Here is a 16,879-nt window from a genome sequence, read left to right as displayed (position 1 = left end):
AGTAAATTTCTGGTCATGACCTCTACTTGAGTTTCCAACAATAATACTCCATAAATCCATCATTATAACCATTAAACTACCATTAAACCCAACAATGATCCTCAAATCAGCAACAACAACCCAAGTGTGGGAATACAAAGAGCCCACTATCACATTTTACAACCATATCAAGCCACCCATCCACATGCAATAGCTTAAAGATGCATTTCCACAATCATAATCCTAGTTTAAGGTGTAGGATGAAGTTATACCTCCTTAGTGCCTTAACCCAGAAATTTTCGGCCCTCAAGAGCTCCAAGAAACCGTGAAAATGCAGCCCTTTTTGTTAGCTAAATCCAACCTCCAAGTAGTATGCTAGATGATCTTCAAGTTTGGTGAAGATTGGTTGAGGTTTTGGGTTGATTTGATGAAGGAATTTGTGAAGCAAGAGAGTGAGTGAGAGAGAGATGTTGGCCGGCTGTCTTGGGAGGAAGAAGGAGTGAATTTTTGATCAAAGTTAGCTTCCAAGAGAAGATTAAATGGGTGGTGCACAATCACTCCAAAGTCAACTCTTATTAGGGGCCGTTTGGTGCGATTACGGCTCGATTTTCTCGCGCGTTTGGTTCACTAATGCACTAAACCTCCAATGCATATATATTCATGTAAATATTATTCACTCTTAATTGTCCCGAAATAAGGGTCTAAAGTCCCTCAAATAAAGTCGCGCGTGTGAAAACGCGTACCGTCAATTTTAACGATATAACGCGAAACTTCCGAGAAATTCATATAACGATTGTACTACTAACTATCACTTGAGTATTTATTCATAAGATTACCTATTTTAGGACCATAGTACAAGTCTTCAATATTCCAAGCTTATTGTGCTACTACGCGGATAAAATCTCCAAGTACTATTCACTATTTTTACTAAACGTACTCCAGGAAATTAATTTTCAGAACGAGTCACTTTAAAAATATAACGAAGTTATATTTCCATGTATTTAGGTCTAATAAGGCTAGAAAATATTCCTCGTGGCAAAAATCCAATTAAATAGTTTATTAAGCCATAAATTAGGCATAAAATAATAGTTTTTTACGAGTCCTCACACATCAGCCAATTATGGGCACACTTATACCTGCAATCACTATAATGAAAAGCAGTCTGCAACACCAAGGTAAGCTATATATTCCTGTTTACTGAACATGAATCTTTGCTGTGGAAGCATTTCCTAAATTTTTAATGGTATTTATCCTTCAAACCAGGTGCCGCTTTGATGTTGACCTCACTGATGATACCAGCGTCATGACGGCCTCTGTGTTTGGTGAATTGGCTGAGCAAGTACTTGGATTTACTGCAGTTGAGGCAATGGATTTATATAACAAGTTTATATTAAACTACTCTAAGATATAAAGCAGAAAGTCTATATTGTGAAACCCTTCGTTGCCACTTCTTAATTAGCCATTTTGTTTAATTAATCCTCAGAATGAAGAACTCCCACTGGAACTGATTCATGACACGTTGAAGTCCAAGACATTCATTGCTCAGGTTAGGCTTGGAAACACCAAAGATGACGGGTATTATCAGCGATATACGATTGTTTATTACTTTGAGGACAACAAAGACTATGAACTCATTGAAGAGCAGCCCCTAAGTAGTTCTCAGGTGGCCAGTCAGCTTTCTGTAGCTGATACTCCAGGTTGTTGCTAAATGGTTCACTATATAGTGTTTTTCGTGCTCATACATGATTCTTTTTTTGATTACTTTTCGATTGTTTTATTATGCAGAGAAACCATGTTCTTTTTCCAAGGGTCAACTCTGCCTTGACAGGAAGCAAAACGTTTCTGAAGCAGAAAGTCAATCTTCTGCAATAGATGTTTCAGGTGCTTCCTATCCCTTCCATGAACCCCTATTTTCCATGTTTCTTAAGTATTTTCTAAAAAAAAAAAAAAAAATTTCTTCCTGTACAGGTAAGCCGTGTGGTTCCTCCAAGATTCGTGTTTGCATTGCAAAAAAAATTGAGCTCAACGACGAAGCCGAAGATACTGTATCAGAATCTTGTGATTTTACAAGCAGTAAAAAACCAAGGAATGCTTGATCTATTTGTACTCATCAGAAAGTCTTTTGTCATTACATTTGCTGCTGTGTAAACCTATCTAGGCTTATACTCTTATGGATAATTTCCCTCTTTATCAGTTTCTACACATTCATGTACAGCATCCTGCTATTGCCCAACGGTCTTTTGTCACTATATTGCATACTCTGTAAACTTGTTTCGCTTCACTTTGTTATCGATACTCTGTTATCGAGAGCATTTCCAGCTTATCTATCTAACATATGTTATTGTGCTTATATTCCTTATTTGATCACTGAGCTAAAGGCAAGACTTTCTGAAAATCAGTTGCACTGAGTTTCGTATCTCTGTATCTAGAGATATAAAGTTTCTGCAGCTGCTCTCAGCAATAAAGCCTCTTTAAAGCAATGCACACCTACTATTTGCTAGGCAATAAAGTTGCACCTTTTCCACCAGCTTCATTAATTATAATCCTGCACCTTTTCCACATTAATAATCCTGAACATGTATAAAGTGTCTACTCTTGCTTCTATCTTTTGATAGAGGACATTCCATGTAATTTTTCTTTCCATTCCATCTTGCCAATGGCCAAACCCAAAAACCCTTTCAAGAGGTGGAAAGCAGTGGATCTCAAGGACAAAATTCGATACTACCTTTGCACCTTTGATGGCTCTCAAGTTCACGCCGCAACTATTATCTAGTCACCTCAGGGAAAAGTATTATATTCTGCCAAGAGAAGTTTCTTTGAGGCCTATCCGATGGTTCTAAATTACATGGGTGAACCCTCGCTGTACTCTCTTGCCTCGGTTGAACAATGGTTGCAAAATATCATTGATATTAGTTCTGAGGCTTTTGCAACAGACTGTATGTTCCTTGCTTTCTTATGGCATATTTATATTTCGTTGCTCGTAATAATAATTTATGATTTTGCTTCTTTTTATATTTTTATAGACGGCTAATAGGTCATAATTTGTTGCTAAATTTATAATTATTTTCCCCTTGATTTTAGCCAAATATTATTTTAATTGATTGATTCTACTTATATTTGGTTAATGGTGCTAAATTGTAGGGAAATACCAAAACATGATTAAAAGGGGCAGTTTCCAGCTAATTTGATGGTGGCACGTTCAAGGCTGGTTTCCAAGTCCGAGTTGAATTCAAGGCAATTTTGAAGGAAGATTTTGAAGATTTTAATCTTCATTATTAGTTTTAGTGTTGGATTAGGGAACTTGGAATATTATCTTAGTAGTTACCTTTTTCTATTAGGAAACATGCGGTGTTATTGGTAATAGAGTCCAAATAGGAAACAAAAAGGAAAAAAGCAAAGGACGGACCGTTTGAGGAGGCTAGTCTATTTTTTATTCTTTCTTCACGTTTGGAGAAAAACAATTCTTGTCTTTTTATTTAACTTTTGTGGCCGACTTTTGGGAGGGAATGGAAAACTCTTCACAATTATTTTGCACGGCTGCTTCTCCATTAATGGAGAACTAACTTCGTATTTCTAGTCAAGGGACAACTGAAGATTTGGTTCAACAATAACTGTGAGATCTAAATTATTTTAACTGCTTCCTTTATTTATTGGTATCTGTATGTTTTCTGCTTTTAATTGTTATTATAGCTATCGTGTATGATTGAATAGATGCACAATATTTAATTATTCACATAGGCTATTTGCTAATTGGGGGTAGTTGAATCCGTAATTGTTCCATTACCTCCGTTCCGGTAGCAACTGGCGTAATTGGGTTTATGTCAGGAAAACATACGATCTAACTTAAACAAACCCTCGTAGCGTGTTTGTTAGTTAGGATTCGGCTTTTCTAAATCTTAATGCAATCTAGAAATTAAATCCTATGGTCGTACCTAGGGTTGTTTCCGGGTTAGAGAAATAGTTAACGATCGTACCTTAACTATCGAGAAATTAAGGAAAGATTGGTTGTTTATCGCGTACATAACAACTATAACTAATCTATTAATAAATGTTGGAAATATACTTGAATCGATGATCAGTTGCATGAATCATTTCTGAATTGTACCCTTGCCTAGAGCTCTTCCTATTATTTCTTCCAATTAATTATTTTTCACATTTAATTTATTTAGTTAGTATTTAATCCTGAAACCTCCCATTTGTCTTGACTCGAAAGGAACAAATTTCTCCCCAGTCCCAGAGGAGACGACCCTGCTTGCCACTGTCTACTAGTTAGTAAATTTTGTCAACTAATTAATTCGGGTATATCGGATTAAACAAACTCTTCGGGAACAGGGTGAATCAAGTAACCCATTGCACACCTAGAGTCCCTAGTCCAGTACCTAGAATTGATTATTGACTGCTTTTGGTGGTAGTTAGGTTTTTTATTATTATTGCATAGGCTCGGCACCTGTCAACGGCCATGCACCTTCGATGAAGGAAATCCATGGTGTTGCATTATGAATCTGCAGAAACAGGTTTACACTTCATATTAACGTTGAATCAGTTGTCTTGTACAATTTCCATGACATCTGGATTTTTCCCCTCCCCCCCAGAAAATCCCTGGTTCTACTTTTAAATCAGCTGGCTTTGAAAATGGCCAAGTTATGAAGTTATACCACGGCATCGCTGTTTGGCATGTAGCAATCAATGATAGATGCTTTGAACAAGGCTGGGAATCGTATTGCAGAGACAACCTAATTCATGAATATGACTTACTTTTCCTGCGACGTAGAGGGAATTTAACCTGTGATGCCCTAGCTTTTGGCACAACACAAATCGTCACGTTAATGCCATGGACATTGCCTTTACTAATGGTGCCAAATTATCAACCAATTCAGCCAAGAAATTATTCTTTCTTGCAATATTTCTCCTTATATTACTTTATAATATTCATACTAATCAAAGACAATTGATTTTCATGCAGATGTTGCAGTTACCATAAACTTGAACCGTATTACGTCATCCATACATCCATTCTTCGGCCATAATCTGGCAGCATCTACTACTTTCTACCAATTTTATACTAGGCACCATAGATACACCTTGGTTAGCATACACCTTTCTTCTTTTTTGATTTTTTGTCTCTATTCCTGATAACTATGCTTGGTAATTAGCATGCCTTTCCACAATATATAACCCCAGAATTACATGAAGCCAAGACTCCAACTATCAATATTACTAGTGGACACCGGACATATAGTCTTGGAATGACTGCGACAAAGTTTGACCAAAATTGGAACACATTCGTTGCGGACCATGAACTTCAAAATGGCGAAGTTCTTCTCTTCATTCGACCGGAAAGGAATTGAAAGAATGTATCCATGGCACTACAATTTTTATATTTAACCCCCTGATGTTCCCTGTTTAGGTTCGTTAGATTTATTTCTGAAATATCCTTGTATGCTCTAATCAATCGACTTTTGTTAATTCCTGACACTAATCTTTTTCTCCAAATTCCTTGTTAGCTCCATTTTTCTCATTTTCCAGCTCATCGCGGTTCTTGCCTCCTAGTACAATGTAAATCCGAGAAGTGCATCCAATCCTGATGGAGACAAAAGTGCCCCCAAAAGGGTGCTCTGTATTACACACTCTTATTTCTGCTACCTTGACTTTACCATCATTTGCTGTCTCTCTATATGGGGAGAAAAATATATTCCTTACCATATTTGATCAACTATAATGTACTTTATGCGCTAATCAGGGTCTATGTGTATTGAATTTCAGAAAAAAAAAATAAAAAATACAGTGTCTATCTCAGAAGTTCTAGGAAGTTGAGCGAGCAAAAATGCATTGAACCAAAAATACAGTTCTAAGAAGTTCTAGATTTCCATGGTTTCTTTGGAAAGCCATTGAAAGTTGTCTGGTGCACAATGAATAAACATGTCAAATTGATGGTAATTAGATTAACCAAAAATGCTACAAATAACATACGACTTAAAAGAAAAAGTGTTGTGATACTTGAATATGTTTGTATTGCCAAGCCCTATACGCAAGACCAAGCTATTAATCTAAGGCAAGCACTGTAAAAGTTGGAGAACGTATGCAAAACTCAATTGCATTACATTGTTCTGAGTCTTCCATGCATTTAATGTTCCCTACATTCTTACAAACACAAAATTTGAATAACTAACAAGAGACATTTGAATTACACCAGCGTAAATCATGAAGCATCACAAAGTTTAAAATTTGCTCCTAATTTTTCGATGGATCTTCTGGGCTAGATTAAATCTTGTTTGAGCTTGGTTCGAATCATGAAGCCAAACTTGAAGATCAAGATGTAAGCTGATTAGGAAATCAAACCAAGCATGAACAATAGACTTACTCAACTGCCTTGCCCATTTAAAACCTAGCCATCAAACAGAAAAATAAAGAGCGCCAATCCACTGCATTTCTATAAAATGATCCATGGGAAAAGATTTTCAAAAATATCAATCAGGAATATGAAACTTCCAAATGCAAGGTGCATCAACCAAAATTTTCAATGAACTTTTTTGACTTTAAGGGCCTGCTTGATAAAACTGAATCTTAATTCTAAAATCTAAATACTAAGACAATTAATGCGCTGAATTTTAAGATTTAGAAATTTATGCCACAAAAATTTATTGGCTAAAGATAGCTTGAGAAGTCATATATAATACAGTACTTGTGGCTATTAAGTTCAAGATGATATTCCAAAGCTTTTTGGCCAACCCTGCATCATTAGCTAAAGGGGGCCGCTTGGAAGGAAATAATTAAATTAATTTTTTATTAGACTAAAAACAACCCTATAATGTAATATTCACAAAACTATTAACATAAATCCAATGACATGGTGTGAATACATAAACAAAAGCATCGATTAAACAAAGTACTTACCTTGAAAAAAAGGACCATGAATTTGTGAGACTTAAAGAAAAGTTGTTGGCGATAAAGAAAAGTCAGAGGGAGAATAGAAGTAAGAGGATTAGTGACGATGAAAAGTAGAGAGGAAAGAGACTTTAGGCAGAAGAAGAAAAGAGGCAATGATGAACATAAAGAGGAAAGACATTATATAAATAGAATCTACGTGGAGAAGGAATCTACACGTGCTTAACAGAGCAAGTTTAGATATGGCTTTTGCAGTGAGGTTGTTAAAAGTATTCAGCTGAAACATATAGGTGATCTTCACAAGGACGCTACATATTCTTAGCATCTTATATGTTTTCCAAGACATTCTTAGTGTGTAGTACATAATCCAGGTGAACATGATCAATTAAACAAAATTCAATGAATAAAAACCGACATCAAACTCAGTTTACTTTCAAACCTATGATCCAGAATAGTTCAAGCAGATTCCAAACTTGAAAATGCCGCAGGTGTGCTAGAACTATTTAGTAGTCAACATTTTAGCAGCAAACCAAAATTAGTTCATAACGGGCAAAAAATCATGAGAAATCATAATTAGGAATCAATTATAATCTATGTAGGTGCCATAGTTGTTGCCTAAATCACTAGGGGAAACCTTTGAACTCTTTGTAGTGCATAGTAGCAAATCTTTAGCTAATCTACTTTCCAAGTTATCCATAGCTCAAACATGTTTCCAAAGTAGTCTTCTCATTATATAGAAGGAAAAGAACAATCCTTAAGTGTGCATTTAAATACAACTTGAGGCATGTAAATTGTAACTTCCACAGTCAAGTACAACAGCATAGTGTGGGAAAATTAGATGCAAACTGGAAAGGCCCTTATAAGGTTTTACGAGCTTAAAGACCTCAATGAAAAGAAAATTCCTCACGTTTGGAATGCTTATAATCTGAAGAAGTATTATGTGTAAAAATTCTAATTTAATTGTTTAAATGAACTCGCTTTTAAAAATATAATATCACCGTTTGCACTTGTATCTATTATATGAGAGTGTATAGATAATAGGTTGCAGGTCAATCCACAAACTTCATTGATTTCCCCAAAGATGTCAAGTACAAAAAAAAATGGAAGAAAGATTAAAAAAAAAGACTATCTAAGATTGTTCTTTAGTTTCTTTTTAAGCTTCTTCAATTGCCTAGACTTCTTTAGCTTGAATGGAAGAATCAGGCACTTGACCTGGAACCAGTCCTTGGTTGACCAAGATCACCCAAGAATATTTCGAGGGAGTAGCTAAGTTTGATATATTGAAGAATTAAGAGAGCATCAATAGTGTTAGTTAAAGACTTTACGGCCTGGTCAGCTAGTACCCTTGCCCCTGGACGATATTGCTCATGAGATGGGAGTGGCAATTCTGAGTGCAACTTGTGGAAGTAATCTACTCCTTTAATAAAGCCTACATATAAAGTCGCAATATGAAAATCCATCAGGAGACTTGTAAATGCACCAAACCTAAAAAACGTTGCTACCATCTCCTTAGGAATCTCGTCTTTCTTTAGCAAGGTGAGCCTCCAATTACGCATTCTTCTGATGGATGGAATCTCACGTTGTAGATACTGTCTCGAGCTCACCCTTGTACCAATCTCGAGCATCCTTCCTTGCTTTGCTTTTGGACATCACCCCAATTCTTGTCCCTTTTCTCAGACAACATAGATGGCATTTGTGGCTTGAAGTTTCTCTCTCCCAGAATGCAATTGTTTTGCAATTCGAGATTCTTAACCCTCTTACTACATTTGTTTTGAGATGTCTCCAGTTCCTTTTCTACTCTCACCAGCTCCTTTATGAATTTCTCTATCATTTGACCAACAGTTGAATAAACGACTTGGGACTACAAAATGGAGAGCGAAATATAGAAGAATTAAGAGATACCATAGAAAAATGCAAAAATAAGATTGAAGAAATAGGAACTATACTTGGGTGGCAGTTAGGTAAAAAAGTCTCAAGACTTCCCACTCATTAAACTCCCTCATGTATGTAGCATCGAGTGGAGGCATAGGACCATGAAGGACCTTCTTGGCTACCTCAGCATCATGGACCTCGGCATCTATCGTCAAATCCCACCATGGACAAAATTTTGAAGCCGCATAAGTGACCTCACTTTTAGGAAGTGGAGGGATAGATATTTTGACTTCACTCCAAAAAGAAGGGGGGATTTCGCTCCAATTGACTTCTGGGAAATCCTCCCCTTCCTTTCCTTTCTCTAGAAATCTCTCAACCTTGACCTCAACCACAACCTCGAGTCGAGTTTTGGGAGCCTCTTACCTTTACTTATTGGAGGACAAGTAGGAGGTTCAGCTTTTGATGCTGGATCATTTATTTTACAAGCTTGTGGTGCCAGTGCGATAGGAATAGAGCTCAATGCTCAACAACCTGGGGAAACACCTCCCACTAATCCTGTTTCCACCAAAGGTATGTTCATTTCTAGCTCAAGGGCTTCGGACACCTCAACTTCTCATCTCTTTCTTTTCATTGAAGGGTCATTCTCCTTGGCATTTAGATGAAATAAAAACTCACCACCTGGTGCCCCTTGCTCAGGTGGTGGATGGGGAGGATTTGTAGCAATGGGCAGTAGCAACCTATTACACCTCACTGCACTCTCTTTGGCTGCTGCCTCATTCAAGGATTTGACGCAAACTTTAACCAAATAAAAAACAAACTACATTGCAAAATCAAATGTCAAAATTAGGAGCCTCAACAATAAAGCTTGGGCTCTGAAATAAAATAAAAATAGGAGAATCAAGGTACACGTAATGCCATCGACCACAAAATCCACGTAGTCATCCCCAAGATCCACAACATTAAACTGGAGTTAGAGAGGCGAGATCATTGAAAATATTGCTCAATGGCTTCTTTATCTTCGCCAAGTCAAAATTAAAGATCATACATTGATAATTCAAAGCATTCAACATTCTTTGGGAAATAAATTGTGAATACTTCAATGTTACATATCTGTAACTTAAGAGAAATGTCACGAGTGCTATACCAAGAAGAGAGAGACAATATATGGAGGAAGGAACGAACCTTATGCAGTATATTTCAAAACATGTTAAGCAACTATTTGTCAAATCACTAAAATATTCAATTTTTGTCTATGTATGCACTTCAATGGTTTACCAACCACTGCTACGTTCAAGTTTGTCATTAGCAATTGGTTCATGGAATCAGGTGGCTGTTGTAAAATTTTATCCCATTCATGCCTGAGATTAGTCAAATTATTGATTTAGCCAGTAGCCACATAGCATGCAAATCCATATTCCCAAGTTGCCTTCACTCTAGGTCTTTCTCAAATTAAGTAATACCAACAAAATGGAGTGCTCCATGATATTTCATCTCTAGAGCTTATCTAGTTGGTGTCAGCAATTTCATATTGCCTATGTCTTCATGAGAAATTGCTGTTGCTAAAGGGAGTTAAATGTGTTAAAGGACTCAAATTGTGCTAGCTCTTCTACTAATGGCCATCACTTTGCTACAACAATCTGATCTGTATCTTGGACCAATACTAGTAATGTAAATTTAAGAAGATGATCCTACTTGATTTCTGATTTGAAAGTGTTGTAAAATGGATGCTAAACTAACAAATTTTGGGAGTGCTGAACAATTGTATTTGTTGTTTACTTGGAATCTATCTCCTCTAGGCTGAAAACCAGTAAGTCATAGCAGTTAGTTTTTTTCTATTGTTCTAAAGTTATGCGATTGTTCAAGTAGAATGTGTCCTTGAAGGCATACTTTTTACACATTATTACAAAAGCCATATTAAAAGAACATAGATAGTCTCCTCTAATTAAAAGAACATGTACATTTACTCCGAAAGTGAACATTTCAGAACATTTCAGCACAAAGAAAACATAAAACAACACTGGAATAAAAAGCAAAGAAATGTAGGAAAAAGGGAAAAGCTAGAAATCAAACTTGTTACTAAAACAGCTCACAACTGAAACCAATCAAGTCTATGTCTTGGTTCTCTCAGGTGCTCGGAAGCCTTTCAACTCGCCACATTCCCCAACCAGCGACCCTCTAATTGAGATGACCCAAAAACTTTCCTTAGTTAATTTCTCAAATCTTTAATTAGCCCAATTAGGGCTTTTATCTAACCAATTAACAAAACAGAGGCCAAAATACAAAGACAAATTTGGGCATCCATTGTGGCAACTAAGTGATCGAGGTGCCTTTTAGATGCAAAATTCAATGCAAAAGCATGTGGAGTTGTGATGGTTAGAGATGAGAAAGTGTTAAGAGAAGAAGAAACAATGCTGATTTTGTTGGTACATAACTTTAGCAAAGAAGTTTTTCCGACTCTTCTGTTCGCTTCATTTACTTTCTTTCAATAATTGGATTATTTGAATTATATGGAAAATCCATATAAAACCACTATTCTACATTTAACTTGATCAATCCATTTAACTATGGTTCATATGGATTGATAATTGAATTTTGATCCAAATTGCTGCCTCTATTCCTAGCACATGTACAGATCTCTTATGTGTACAGGTAGCCGTTGCTACTATGTACAAGCTTTACTAGTCTCCATCAATAAAAATTACCAGTTTACCTCAAAAAAAAAAAAAGAAAAAGAAATGTAGTAGTGATCTACAAATGAAGATCCCTTCATTATTTGTATGAAAAGCCCGTCAGCGGCCAAATGCACACGCTCAATATCAACAAGCTCCTCGGCTTCATCCCCTTCTTACTTGTGTCATTCCCTTCTTACCTGCAAATCACACGGGGAATATGAATTTAGCCCTAAAAGTTCCCTCATCAGGATTCATATTTTTCAATTGAAAGCTGCCAATCGGCTGGCACAAAGTGAAATGTCCTCCAAAAACGCTTCCGCCAATCCCACCCTCAAACCCCCTATTTTCATGACCACCACCGACACACAAAGTAGCAATAAAGAACCCAGGCAAAGAAGTAAGAACATTCAGCTTAGGCTCCGCTCCACCTCCACCCTAAGGCAAGTTAAAAGGATCCCTGCAAATGATATGAATGCATAACTCGATAATAAAAGCCAAATGAACCAAATGCTAGACTTAGATATCACACCCAGATGAAGCAATACAACATGTACCCAGTTCTCCAACAAATATAACTATAGTGCTTTGTTGGCCATGAAACAATCATGTTCACTTTCTTTAATACATTCCAATTACCAACCCAGTGGCATGTTCTCCAGTAGCTCCTAAAAGTATATCAAGTTCAAACAAATTGATCCCACATAACAGATTAGGGTCAGCAAATTTTAAAAGGCAATTTGGAAAAGCATTTAACTAAGAAAAATGGGAAAAATGAGGCTGTTCTATTAGTGTAACTATGACTACAAAGAGCTTCATAGGATAGAATCCATAGCCCAAGACACATTCATCGTATAGAGAATTATGCTCATGATTTGTTGATCATCCCCATTGAAGTACGTCATGCACACATCCAAATCATGCATCAAGTGAGCACTTTGCACATGAAAGGATATGTACATTGAGAGAGAAGAAGAAATTCAAATTAAAAAACAACATTACAGGCATTGAGGCTTAGAGTATCAATGTAATTTTAATTGGATATAGGCTCTTCAATGGATCAGGTGTTCTAACAAATAATTCACCAATCAATATATGCCCAGTCGAGCCAATCACAATTATAGGCAACAGGGAAAAGAGGAAATCAAAAGGAAATCGATCACCTCGGCAAAGTTGCCTTCCATGGGTACGGTTGTTCGTTCACACGAAGGAACTTTTAAACTTGTCAAAATAATCAATTGCCCACTCTAACCTAAGTAGTATTAGAGCTAAAATATGAAGAGTCTACCAACCTATATCTTAAGTCATTCTCAATGTGGGAAATGCCTAATGTAGATGACAGAACATGCATCAAAAAAGAACTTAACACATGAAAAGATAAATAACTATCTTGAAAGAGGAGAAAATCAATAATTCAAATTAGAAAAATAACAATGTCGCAATCTGTAGGTATTGGAACCTAGAGTATCGATGTAATTAATTTGATGGAGGCTCCTAGTGGACAGGTGTTTAACAAAAAGTCACCAACCAACATAAGCGCAGCTGAGCCAATCACGATATAGGCAACAGATCAACAGGAAATCCAATCACTTTGGCAAAATTGCCTTCAATGGATGCAAGTGTTTTGTCCAAACAAACTTGCTTACAAACTTTTCACAATAATCAATTGCACTCTTACCTAAATAGAGCGAGAACATGAAGAGTTAAACAACCTGTATCTTAAGTCATTCTCAGTGTAAGTAATAGAATCAAGAAAAGGCTTCACCTGGGCAAAGTACACACCTCAGCTTACCACCCCCACCATCCTACAAGCAAAATAGAACGGATAGTCCAATTAAATTTTCTGTAATGGATTACATATGATCTAAGCAGCAATTATATCTTGAAAAGGCATATTCTTTTTGCCACAAAATTGAAATTGCTATCCAATCTTGCAAGTCTGGCTACTAGTAGCTAGGTAAAAGGTTTAGCATTTTCCAAGTAATCTACAAAAATTTCACAACCTTGATTGTAGACTGCCTTTTAGCATTCCCAGTCATATGCTTGTACCTATGTCGCCATGGCTTATTGCACATGTTGAAGGTCAAAACCATATACATCCTGTTGCAAAGAAGTCTAATTTTCAAATGACCTGAACATTCAATTCCAAAGATTTCTAACGTCATAGCTCTTGAAGTATTTACTCTGGGTTAATATACTACATTCAGTTCAAGTGACAATGGAAGATTGTTCACATATAGCACCAAATCCCAAAAATTATCAGGGCTAAACTAGTATTTGGATAGATGTATTTTAACTGACCAGGATAGCATAAAGAGTTACATCCCCTATCAGAGTAACTATGACAAAAGCTTCATGTGGAAGTTAATCCATAGCTCATTCAAAGTGATCATCATTTAGGGGAAAAAGAATTTAAGAAATAATATATATAATTGTGCCTGATGCCAACAGTTGTATCAACACCAACCTCATGAATCCAATAAGTGTTAAGAACCCTGAGACCACGCAGTTTCCAACCAGCCTGCTCCTCTACCACTGAGCACTTGCTGTGCTGAAATTTCAGCAACACCCTAGTTTATGGGTTCTCCATACACAATGCCCTCAGGAACACGCCCTTTTCTTCCACCACGTCTCACCCAAACACAGTAGATCACATAACCCTGAAAAGAAAACAATCATGTACCATGCATTAGAACTACAGGTGAGCATTATTTGGAGAAAGTAAAACAAAATAAATCTTATCAAGCAACTGACAATGGGAATCATATGTCCATCAACGCTACATCCCTAGCTCAAATGACAAGTAATTCATGTTTAATGGTTAGTTGCAGCCAATGCCCGTAAAAAAGAAGAGTAAAAAGAAACCACAAAATTTCAAAAAAAGTAAGTAGTTCGGTAAGCAGATATGTCAACTAGAGAGACCCCTCCAGCAGAAGGAATCCCAAAAACAATAACCGGCCAGTTAACTTATATTCATTCATATAGCTACAGCCACTTCAGCAATTCAAGATGGAGGTACTTCAAAATTTCACCCTTTCCTTGGTACATATAGCTTTAACTTCTTACTCATAAATTGATGAATTCCAACATTACTAATCAAAAGCATAAAACAAATAAAAGCAAGTCCAGACAAGAAATGCTAAGAAACAAGATAAATTACTGATAACACAAATTGCAAATGAAATAGACAAATTATTCTCAAAACAGGGTTCTCTCCAGGAGGTAAAGTGAGTCTTCAAGTTCTATGTGGACATACATGAAGCTAAAATGGATTGCAAACCCAATAAGTTTACAGCCTAATAGAAACTTTTAATTGGCTTGCTTAGCAGAAAAATTGTTACCCCGTAAAACACTACTAGCTGGATATAATATATTCAGAAAAGAGCTATAATCAAAATATTCTAGCTGTAACTGAACAAATCGTGCGAAAATAGACCATAAAACAAAATACTCAAATAACATTAATCACATTTTCTGGATATTTACAGTCAAACTAGGAGGCATAAATGTGAAAATACATTCTGGGTATGCCCATGTCAGAACATGCATTGGTACAGTAAACACTGGTTTGATCTATTCATGTTTTTTGCTATCAGAAATTAAGCCAGCTGTGTCCGCATTTTAGAAAAAAAAATTGATGATTTAATAGACAATAGGGAGACAAACAACATATGAACAAATTTAAAGGAAGTTTTCTGCAAAGCAGATATGTACTGCAACCAACCGAATTCCAATTTTTTCTGTCCAAGTCAAATTTACAATAAACTATTTTTTCCCTAAAGAAACATTGACAAATTTCCTCAAACCTACTTAAAGGCAAAGGGATTATAAGCTGTCAATAATAAAGACAATTTAAACAACTTGGCAGTACAGTTAAAAAAGCCAAGAGAAGCTAGATTACCATAATCAGCTTCAGAACTGACCATCCATGACCTGTTAGCTTTGAGATTATTCTTCAGGTAGGTAAAGAAGCTCTCATTGAACCTACTTAGACATCACGTCTCCCTTTTCCACCAGCAATTTCAAAACTCCCTAATTGACTTGTCCAAATTATATGCACACCACCACCAAGTGCAGCCATATGCTCAAGCACTGCTTGTAGAAAAGAGGCAGCAGGTCAAGATATGGACATCATAATCTCTAAGCTGAAACCTGATTTTATATAACAAATCAGCACACTAGTCAACCACAAAAAGATGACAAATCAAAATCTATAATCAGAATCATGAATATGGCTATGTTGAAAACTGCTAGAGTTTACCTCTTGGCCATCAGGTCCAACTTCTTTAACTTCACAGGGGAATTGGGAACTAAATCTAGATAATTAACAAGTAACCTGAATGCATACAACACCGATTAGTGACATCCAAATATTACATTCGCTAACATAATATAAAACAATACATATCCTTCAGAATGAAATCCAAATTTTACGTTAAAAGCATGACCATATTTATTTTCTATATAAAGGCCAGCCGACACAGTTCTGTAGATTGCGTCATAAATAATTTGCATCAGAAAACAGAATAATCTAATGAAGAGTGAGAAAGTATTAGTATGAAGCATTAATCTTACAATGAACAAGAAAACATAGGGTAGGAAGACTGTTGCTGCTGCGGCGGTCGTTGATTCTCTGAAACTGAAATTCCTAAAAACCCTAGAGATATATACAGAAAACTGTGAAGCTATATCGATCTGTTGAAGGTAGGGCATTTTGGCAACTAAAAGCAAATCTGTGGGCAGATAAAAGAGCCACAGATTTTGCAGTCCTGGAGAGTGAATTCAATGCCGGGCATTGGAATATATTTCGATTTTGTTGTTCTTTCTGCGGGAAATGGAGAAGAATTACCCAAAAATTTTCTAAAATTTAAGGAAGAATCGGGGAAACTTCCGCTTTGCAGTTGATCGGAGAAGAGAGAGGGGATTGACAACCTCTTTTTAGAGGAGAGGGTATAAGTGGGCTGGAGTTGCGGCGTGGAGGCATTTGAAAGAATTTTTTGTTGGAATTCTGCCTAGCTGTGGCTGCTATTTAGGGTTGCAAGGTAGACGAAGGAGAAAAGGAGGAGCGGCGGATTTGTAAAGTGCGTTTTGTGCGTTTAACCTAATTGAGGAAAGGAGTCCGCGCAAAAGTGGACTGAAACTCGCGTGAAGCGCCAACCGCAAGAGGCTAGGATGGCCACGGTTCTAGTCCGATTTGAAAAACTACTAGTTCCGGTTCTTCTCATAGGTGGAAATTGAACCGACCTTACAGGGACGGTTATAGAAACCTTCAATTACAATATCTATTTCTTCCATTTTTCTGTTCTTTAATTATATTTAAATATTTTTTATTATAAAATTAATTATATTTAAATATAATTAAATATTTGTTATAATTAAGAGATAATTTTATAAACCTCCCTTGAGGTTTTTTCTAATCACACCTAACACCCCTCAAATCTCTAAAATCACACTTAACACTCTTTGAATGATAA

The 16,879-nt window shown here is 36.4% G+C and overlaps 1 long non-coding RNA gene and 1 other non-coding gene across 5 annotated transcripts; both read right to left on the bottom strand.

The window, feature by feature from the left end:
• Positions 1 to 11,283: 11,283 nt before the first annotated feature.
• Positions 11,284 to 16,570, bottom strand: LOC113754777. Of its 4 annotated transcripts, XR_003465375.1 has the most exons (7): positions 15,981 to 16,570; positions 15,667 to 15,741; positions 15,307 to 15,557; positions 13,873 to 14,065; positions 13,409 to 13,505; positions 13,171 to 13,210; positions 11,284 to 12,073 (listed from the first exon to the last, which is right to left on the bottom strand). It is a non-coding gene; the product is annotated as an uncharacterized LOC113754777 (long non-coding RNA). The 4 variants fall into 4 exon arrangements; XR_003465372.1 differs by having other exon boundaries at positions 11,284 to 13,210; XR_003465374.1 differs by having other exon boundaries at positions 11,284 to 13,210; positions 15,307 to 15,497.
• On the bottom strand, positions 14,285 to 14,399 carry LOC113754783. The gene has a single exon (XR_003465383.1). It is a non-coding gene; the product is annotated as a small nucleolar RNA snoR109 (small nucleolar RNA).
• Positions 16,571 to 16,879: the final 309 nt, after the last annotated feature.

This window comes from Coffea eugenioides, unplaced genomic scaffold (assembly GCF_003713205.1).
Source record: "Coffea eugenioides isolate CCC68of unplaced genomic scaffold, Ceug_1.0 ScVebR1_103;HRSCAF=471, whole genome shotgun sequence".
In the NCBI taxonomy this organism is placed as follows: domain Eukaryota; kingdom Viridiplantae; phylum Streptophyta; class Magnoliopsida; order Gentianales; family Rubiaceae; genus Coffea; species Coffea eugenioides.
Note: the sequence above shows the minus strand (reverse complement) of the source record. Positions and strands in the feature narration are given on the sequence as shown.